At 31.8% G+C, this 9988-nt stretch overlaps 1 protein-coding gene across 3 annotated transcripts in view; it reads right to left on the reverse strand.

The window, feature by feature from the left end:
- LOC147079756 (putative sodium-dependent multivitamin transporter) overlaps positions 1-3539 on the reverse strand; it is a 37614-nt gene extending 34075 nt beyond the window's left edge. For all 3 annotated transcript variants that reach the window (XM_085943991.1, XM_085943979.1, XM_085943987.1), the window contains exon 1: positions 3364-3539. The gene's annotated coding sequence lies outside the window, so the exon portion shown is untranslated. The remainder of the gene's footprint in view (positions 1-3363) is intronic.
- Positions 3540-9988: the final 6449 nt, after the last annotated feature.

Below are 9988 nucleotides of genomic sequence, written 5' to 3' on the forward strand. Positions count from 1 at the left end.
TTCATGTTGTCATAAAGGATGTCACTGTGTTTTTAATTTTATAGATTACAAAAATCAATTGACAGTGGGTAGTAATTCAAGTTTAATGACGGACGAGATAACTTGCGAAATTTGTATGTGCGGCCTGTCGGATCACGGCCTCATAGTGCGAGAAAACTCGCTGAAGGCATAGAACTGGTTAATATATCTTGCAAAAATTTTAGCAGAGCAGAATTTATTGTCAAAGATGTTTAATTAAGTCAGTAAATTGTTTATTTCATTCGATTATTCACATTATGTATCCAAAAGTGTCTACTTACTACTACTCTATGTAGCTTTTGAAATTAATATGAGATGATGTTACTTGACACTATGAAAATCATAGATTAACTGATATATTATGAGATATTTATCAAATATCGGTACTCTGCAACTATTTCTCCATGAGATAGAACTACTAATAATTATCAGCACTGTATACATAGAAGAGGGGTTGAGAAACAAGCATTTCGGTAAACTAATTTTGAAACTGTCTGCCAGAATTACTACTTTGTAGTAGTAATTCTGGCAGCAAGGCAGCAGGCACCAGCAAGTTTTTGTTTCTTATTTGGTATAGCCATTTTTGTGGTTAGAAATGATTTTTTTGTTAATGTATTAGGTACTTAGTTTGATTCTTTATGCACAAATTGACATCAGAATTGCTCTGATCAGATTAGGCATTCTCTCGGTACAGTGGTCTCAACCATTGTAAATTGATCAAAATCAGAGATTCCCGGCGCGGCTTCCCCCGCCACCTGATGAGGTTAGTGCGATAATATTATATGTGACGTATAAAGCCCAACCCAATTATATATTTATATTAAACGTAATGCTTATCCTTCGAGAGTAATTTACCTGCTATTTTTTATACAATGCAACGTCATTTATTGTTATTATAGGGATTTTTTTCTCTTCAAAATAAAACATTCGCGTGCCATGCAAAATCATCTCACGTGCCACTAATGGCACGAGTGCCATAGATTCACCACTCCTGGTCTATATTATATAGTCATAACGCTTTTAAAACTGCACATGTGAAAACCTGAACCACAAAGCCCGGATATCAATGTTGTTTTAAAAGAAATCAAACATGTTTTTGCAAAACTTACAATGGGTTTTTAATTAATTTGACCTTGAGAGAAATTTATTCATCAATATTATTACCTATATGAAACTTCAGATTGTATATTGATTTAAACGATTAGAAGGAAATATAATAAAAACATACTTATATGTTGGAATACTAATTACAGAAATATGCAATTAAATAAAAGTACACCGGTTTTCGAACCATAGCACATAATATGCCTCAGCTGGGTTGCAAAGTCTTTTCAAGGTGTCGGAAACTATTTAATAGTAAAACTAAAAAAGTATTGGCTACTTATAATGCAAAATTTTCTTTTAATCAGTGTCTCGATGTATGAATAACATACCCCCCCTTTATATTTATTTATTTATGTATACGTATTTTATATAACAAACTGGAAATCAGAACTCGATTAACCTTGACAGCATAAATCAGTTAACAGTTTCAGTAAGAAATTAGTAAATACTTGAAAGTAAACAGGGGCTGGTAAAATGATTAAGAAAGTGATAATCCACATGTATAATTGTATTTAATGTGTTTTCATCATCCTATTAAAAATGATTTCTGTGCAATTGTGACAGGAGGTTGTAGATTACTTGGCAAAAATAAAAGGGGTTCCTGACTCAATTAATGTCTATCTTTAGAGTATTGTAAGCCCTAAGTAAAGCTGACCGTCGAGGAGGGCCTACGGTAACTGAATTTTCAACATAAATGATAATTAACTAGACAAAAAAATGCAAAATAATAATCAGAAACATAAAAATATACAGTATGGCGCAAGCACAATTTTTGAAATGTAAAAATAAAATTACACCACAGGCAACATTTTTACCATAGAAGGATAAATTTGTGAGGTATGGATATGAGAAAAATATGATTTTCATAAGATTTTAGAAAGTTTATTAGGCAAAAAGGATGAAATATTAAATTCATTTCTCCCAAAATTTGGATAATTGGCCATAAACTGTACTTGTTAATCTGTCCACCACCCACCACATCTCTACACCTGTTATGCGGATGTATACCATGGCATAATGAATCTTAAGCACCCTTCAAATTGTGTAGTGTCCCAGGAACAACCTTTCAAGACCTTAGTCGGCGTGCACCAGAATGTGCATGATTCCTATTCTGATTTAATCTGTTATGTTCTAGCCTGAAAAGACCTTCTCGGTCATCGTAAAATACTGCAAATACTAAGTTGCAATGTACGACGAGTTCAGCTGATGATTGGAATGACATGAAAAGCGTGTACCGTAGCGTGTAAGCGTGCAACGTGTACCACACTGTATGTAACACCCATATACGGTATGCCCCCTGACATGCTATAATGTTGCAAAATTCCTGATCTTTGCATATTATTGTGGATAAGTACATACTAATAATGAAAAATACACAAAAATAAAATTGAACATATCAACATAATTTTATTTAATTACATCATTTTAAATAACCAGCCTCCGTAAATTGTTGGATTTTAAACATTTTTTTGCCTCATATTATTAAATTTATTCTTGTCAGAATCAGCACATAATCAAAATTTATGAAGGAGGCCGGATTGTAGTACCAAAATATGATGATGAAAAATTAACGTAGCTACAAAATTTAATCATCGCTTGAATATTGTAAGTTACATTTAAATTTATTGTTAAAATAAAAGGTATAAAACTCCAGAAAATTACTTTCTATGTACCTAAATCTATTATAATAGTACCTATAGCTTTTTCAAGAGAAATTTAATGTTATTTGAGGTATCGATAAACTGCTAGATTTAACGCAATACGCGAGATGTATATTTTGCAAAAATGAATGCTGGATCTGGCAAGGAAAACGCTACGTTGGCAATGCTGCTTAAGATACCTACACTTTTAATCAATGCAAAATATTATACCCATTACCAGCACCAAAGACATATATTTAAATACGTGTAAATATATAATCTGTATGAAATCTTCTTCTATTGACTTACTTAAATGTGAAACTGTGATATCTTTGATAAGAAAAAAATAGTAGGGTACAATACAAATTTTATTACCAAGCCTTTCTAGGGAGAGATAAAGTAATTAGCCACTCCGCCAAAAAATCTTTAATGAACGATAGGGCTGCACTGGGTCCATGGGCACTGTGCCTGTGCCTTAAAACATCAATGCCGATTAGGTCTATCTTTTAGATCTCAGTCAAAAAATGTTGACAAGGAGGCTATAAAAGTTGTTTGTGTTATCAATAGGTTATGAATAACATAAAAGTTTATAGACACTTACACAAAAACAAGCAACAAATAATAAAGTTGTAGTCCATAATCCTAGCGTTTTATCATTCTCTTTATCGTTACCGGCAACTTTTAACACAACGCCTGAATTAACCAATGTTATTTCTTTACAACTTAGTGCGAGACAATGACAGATCCAACCTTTTAAGAGGTTATAAACTGAATGTCAAAATGTCAAAAAAGAAAATCAATGTGACCATCTTTTCTTATCTTGGCTATAGTACAAAATCAAAAAAGTGTACAAATTTAATTAGTATAGTACAAAAAACAGTGTTGTTTTCGAGTTTATAGTTTTTTCACATAGGTACTATTGTAATAAATATTTGGTAATTTTATGGTACTCCATATTGTTTTTGTGATCGAGATCTTTTGAGACCAAAAACTAAACCAAAACCTAATACAACCAAAAATAAGTAGGTAGGTTGTGTTATGTGTTGGGTTGTTTTTCAGGAGGTTGTGGTTAGGTTTTGGTTTGGTACCTATTTAATCTCAAAACACCTTAATCAAAATGACGATAATATTATGGAGTAATATAAAATTACCATTTTTTTAAAGAACGATCCTACAATGAAAATAACAAAACAAAAGACCTCTTCAGATTACTGTAAAAGAATATCTGGCTCTGAAGTGAACTAAATAAAAACACCTCATTTAAAGAATTTATAAAACAACACCCACCTAAACTCTGACTTACATGGAATATGTAGGTATATCGATATCCAAATCAATTAAGTGTAACACAAATAATTATTATTGTTCTAATAACTGGCATTACCGATGGCAGGCTAGTTCAGCACCTGAAGATGATAATAAGCAGTTAGGTACTGATAGTAGGCACCGATTTAGCGATAATCTACCAAGGGCACAATATAAAGCAATACTAGCCAACCTTGGAACGTCCTCTTTACATTACATAATATAATATGTTGAAAATATATTATGTAGAATAATAAATAATACCCTTTCACATTTTTAAACTTGCCAAGATAAAGTCATTTCGATAAATCCACGCGGGTGTTTCGATAATCTCAAGTAAATCGGTACAAAAAAAATATTCTAAAACCTCACCACTTCAATGTCTAGTTCGGACTAAATAATTTAAGAAAGTATTGATACCTACTGTAACAGGAGACAAAGCGTAACATAAATGATTGGTACCTACATAAAATATCTTGTTACAATAATAGTAACTGTGGTTACTAAACGCCAGTTTACTCTCGGATGTAATTTCCAATGGTACCTACCTATCTTACAGATGGTATAATGCAAGAGAGTGTTGTACCATAAAATGTAATAAAAGTATATGCCGTACGATAGATATTACTGACGACCCTAATAGGTAGTTTGAGAAATCAATTTGACAATCGAATTATGTGGATTTCTTCCTACAGTATATCAGTGGCAACATCTAACTCTGCCAGATGCATTTGTGAAATTAATCATTGTGGAAACAGTCCAACACGGTGGCGTGTATCAAGTGCTAAAAGACATGCACGGTGTGAATACCTACAATCTGGTTAGTTTACTTCGACCGAGCTGCCATAAATCGATGCAGTCTATTTATTATAAATGACTAACTTTTTGTGAAATTATGTTGTGGATGATCATCTCACAACATCCTACAAGTGCTTTAAGCCCGACAGACACCAAGTTACACAATAACGTTATAGACCTGACCTGGTCAGACCGTTAAGTGGTCGGATGGCACGGCTATCTCACAATAATATGGGTATCTAAGTAACCTCAGCATGATCTGATATTACCTCTGATGTCTCTGATCTGACAAAGTTTGCTTGACTGTCCGTTACGTTGGGTATGGTTGTCGTTTAGGGCACCTGGGCTAGGCCCTTCATCCCTTACATCTGAATTTTGTCGTGTAAATCTCCTAATTTCATCCTAACATATTCAAATGAAAGTGTATTTTACTAGGTATCGTACATTGTAAGCGACCAAATTATAGTACAAATACTATATTTATAATACGGTTGGCAAGACTTTTAAAAATGAAATTATTGCCACGTACAGTAAAATAATTATTGCATTACCATATACAAAAAAATAGATCGGATACCACAAAAGACATGGGTAATCTTTCATTTTACAAGTATTTATTACCTAACATTTTATTTTAAAAATAGTAAATTACCCAATTCTCAAACTCTGAAATGGAATATCGTGCATTTAAAAAAAATATATTGGGTTTTATAATCTTCCCCCAAAAGCTAGCATTGGTAATAATATCACGTCAATTTTGTATAGAGAATTATAGTAGGTACCTACCTACCTAGGTATTTATATCGGTAGATACGATAAATAATATTATTATACAATATAGGTACCTAATATAGATAACTACTCATAACCGACCGGAAATACATTCGGAACAATAATTTAAATTACCTATACTATTTTTCTTTGTTTTTCTAACTACTTACAATAAAATTATTGTAATTATCTTGGGATTTTCTTTATATGAAGATACAATTATTAGGAAATATAATATTGATGTAGCTGACTGTTTTTTTAATATAATTTTATAACATTATTACAAGAATAAAAAATAAATTGAAAAATGCTTTATATTTTAATATTAAGAAGATAATATAATATGTATCTCGAAAATTAATGATATCTTTTTTTTTTATTTCAACAAAATGCTAATAATGATAGGCATTACCTATCTACCGATGCCATTAATTTTATTGCAATCTTTCTTACATCCTAGGAAAATAACCAATAATGATTATTTTAAGATTAGTCGAATAATATTATTATCCTAATGATAAAAATGCAAATATATTAACTCGGTTACGTCTGTTATTTTGTACGTTAAAGAGAAAGTTTTCTTCAACGTAGGTATTAGGTACTGAGACTATGCGTCATATTTTATTATAGAGAAATTTAATTAAATTAATATCCCCTCAAAAATAATTTTAATAAAATGATATGATTTGTTTTCATATTATTTAAACCCATAAATACTTCCCAAAGTAAGTGCTTATGGCGATGAAGAATTCAAAGGAACTCTGAAAGAAAAAATGCTAGTTGTAGGCTGCTGAAAAGGGGAAAAATACTTAATGCAAATCAAGTTTCGTACAAGTACGTTCTGTTTATAAAAAAGTAAACATCGAATTTAAATGATGTTCCACCATCGTACATAGGTATGTAGGTACCTAATAATATTGTACGTGCGTTAAGTGGGACGAATGTAGATACTGTAACTATTAAACTCTTCCGGGTAGTAGGTAGACGCTAAATCAAGGATCACTCTGATGGTGACTGACCTCTGGGGATGGCATTAAAGGACCAATAATTAGTAGGTATTTATTTCAAGAATCGACCAATGCTGGACACCTGGGTGCTTCATACAGTTCTTACTAAGTCAGCGCTCGAAATGGAAAAGTTTACGAACTGGAGCGCTCGACAAATTTTCTGAAGATATTTACAGTCATCAAATCGTATGTGTATTTTATAAAAATAAGTGTGTCAGATTTTCTATTCCATAGCTTATCTAGATCAGACGGTCAACGTATTTCTTCCACGAGACGGAGCGATAATTTTACAAATTTCACGAGCCGGAACGGCGCTCCGGTGCGTTCCGTTCCATTTCGAGCCCTGTAACTAAGTAGGTATTTAATTCCTAAGGACGGAACGCCCTGCGAATGTGCCAATCAATGCCAATGGCATACTAGGTAGGTACCTAGTAACGTTACCACGCTTTTAATCAATATGCTTTAGGTTTGGTTTGTAATTTATGTGTGTCGAATTTGTATTTATTCTGTTTGTAAACAACAAACATCGAAAAATAGTTTACACCAGTATGTAATTTTATACGTTTAATTAGTGGTGGCGTGTCTAGTTAGTGATGACGAGTTCCCTGGTGATGACACTACTTGTTGCCTGTGTAGGAATAAGCATCGTATTCACTGGTATAACTCGTGACGTTACGATTTTAAGGTCCGTTTCACACGGGACACCTGTGTCTAGACACCGAAGCGTCCAGCCACTCGACACACATCAGTAGCCATTGCAGCCACCGAATATCTAATGTGTCTCTGACGTCAGATCCAAAGTTACATGTCCACGTTTTTGCACGAATACCATTTCATTTTCTTGTATTATTTATATGAAAGCCTCAGTAGCGAATGAGTCAACGCATATTTTCGCGTCATAAATTAGAAATACAAACAATGAAGACATAAAAACTGGCTGCGGTACCTAATAAAAGTGTCTCGGCGGATCGAGCAATTGAGCCGCGGACGACGGTAGTCCGTGGCGCGACACACAAGTGTCTCCGTCTTAACGCGCCCATTATTCATTTATGTGGAAAATCAGTGTCCAGAGACACCGGTGCATTTAATACAAGGTGTTCCATCGGTGTGTATATATAATTTGATGTTTGGTTGAATGATCAAACATTATGTTTTTTACACCTATATGAAATTTGATTGTTCTTCAGTAAGTACCAGTACCTATAATAATATATGTTTCATCTTAATATTTTTAAGTAGTTAAACTGGGATACTTATGTACACATAGAAGTATATATTTATATATATATAAACATTAAAAAAAAAGAAAATATGGTCACTGTAGTCACTGTACTAGAGAAGACGATACTATTAATAATTTATTAGAATACAGCGTAGGGTAAGCCGCCTAGTTAATGAACCCCCCCTGTGAATGAACAAAACTCGATTATTTTAAAATCATAAGAAATGGGTGGTATTTTTCTGAAGTAGGATTTTTTTTATAGGTTGGAAAAACTTATATCCATATGAAAACAACTTCACAAATCCCCTCCTGCCTCTGATGCCAAGAAGGCGGAATGATATTCAGAAAACATTTTTGGTTAAGAGGTTTTGTTGCCAGTTTACGAAGGAGTGTGCGTGGTGCTACATTTTAATTGTATCTTTTTTAATCCGTTTCCCTGCATATATTACCCAATTCTTGATTTTACTGAGGAACCGAAGATCATAAATGTAAGATATCCTTTTATTTGTATATTTTTTTGTGCCGCAACGTTAAAAATATTAGTGTTCATTAAGTGTTCTTCCTAATGGAGGTTAATGCAATTAATAAACGATGTGTTTATTCTTTAGATCAGTGATTTTTTATTTATTTATTATAATACCTTGTAATGATTATACTTAATATATAAATGTTTTAGGAAGCTTATAGCTAGTATTTGAACACTTTTTTTGAACACTACGGTACCAATTCATTAACTAACATTTTTAACCTAATGAATGGACCAAAGAATTTATTATGGTTGAAAAGTAGACCGTAACTTTTTTTTAATCTATAATTACTTCACAAAAAGGAATATAATAACAGTTTTATGATGTGGCGGCAGATAAATGAGGAACTTAAATATTTGACAAAATTTCAAACTTTTTCTATTTTTTAAGAAAAATCATCTTGAATACAATAAAATTAGTGATAGCATAGCTATATACAATTTATAGTACTTAAATACTGTTATAATTCTAAAATAATAAAGGTTTAATATGTTTAATATGCTTAGTTCATTTACTGGTTTTTTTTCAGGTTCATTCTTTAGATTTTGTGTTCAATTACTGGGCTTTTCTTTGTTATTTTTTTATTAAACAGTGATGTATTCCACATCATATTTATTAAGTTCATTTAAATCTACACAAGTTATAGATAAGTACAATATTTTTTAGAATAACTGTAGGAATACCTACCTGTACTTTTTAGAAATTTTACAATTCTCCAAAGTCCTTATGTGTGCATTCACTGGGCGGCTTACCCTACCTACCAACAGAGTTTATTTTCAAGTTTGGTCATATTAACGATTTAAAAATATTTTTCAAACTTCTTTCTCCTATCAGAAAAAATAAGTTAAATAATAATATGTAATATAAATAGGTACATTATAAAGCGCGATCCATTCAAAAGAATTGCTCACAATAATTATATTCTTATGAAAAGATTAAATACCTAGGTACCTCATTAATTCTTATTGGTTGACACTGTAAGAATATTAAAATTTATTCTCCATACTATCGGATTATTGTAGGTATCTCATCACTGCTAGATTAGTATTGATCTATCTCATTCAATGTCTTACCTACCATAAAAATAATAATGGGTGCGAAACAAAAAACACGAACCACTTTGTTTTAGGCTGAAAATGTTCTTGTATAATATTTTATTATTTTTAAAATATGGAAACACTCACATGCGGCAACGGCAACACACATTCAGAAGAATGTCACATGCTGCCAATAGTACTATAATTATAGTACTTATACTATAAATTTTGTCTGTGTACTATGTACGATAAAAGGTATAGTACGTCTAAAATACTATAATTTTGAATATCGGAAAAAATTGCAAATGTACCTACCAAAATTTCGATATTTACGTACTATAAATTTGTGCAAAGTATTATAATTTTGTAATAGGAGAAAATTTGGCGAACTAAGAAAAAAAACCTTTAACTTTTTAAAATGAAATTTATTGAATTCAGCGATGCAATTTTGATCAGAAGAGAACCTACATAAAAAATGCCTCAGAACTTCCCTAATTCTCCGTTATTTTTTTTGGTAAAAAACAAAAATCTTATACATTTTCAATAGAAGACAGTACTA

Source organism: Rhyacophila brunnea, unplaced genomic scaffold, assembly GCF_057557595.1.
Source record: "Rhyacophila brunnea isolate RB1 unplaced genomic scaffold, BYU_Rbru_1.0 scaffold_1, whole genome shotgun sequence".
Classification (NCBI taxonomy): Eukaryota; Metazoa; Arthropoda; class Insecta; order Trichoptera; family Rhyacophilidae; genus Rhyacophila; species Rhyacophila brunnea.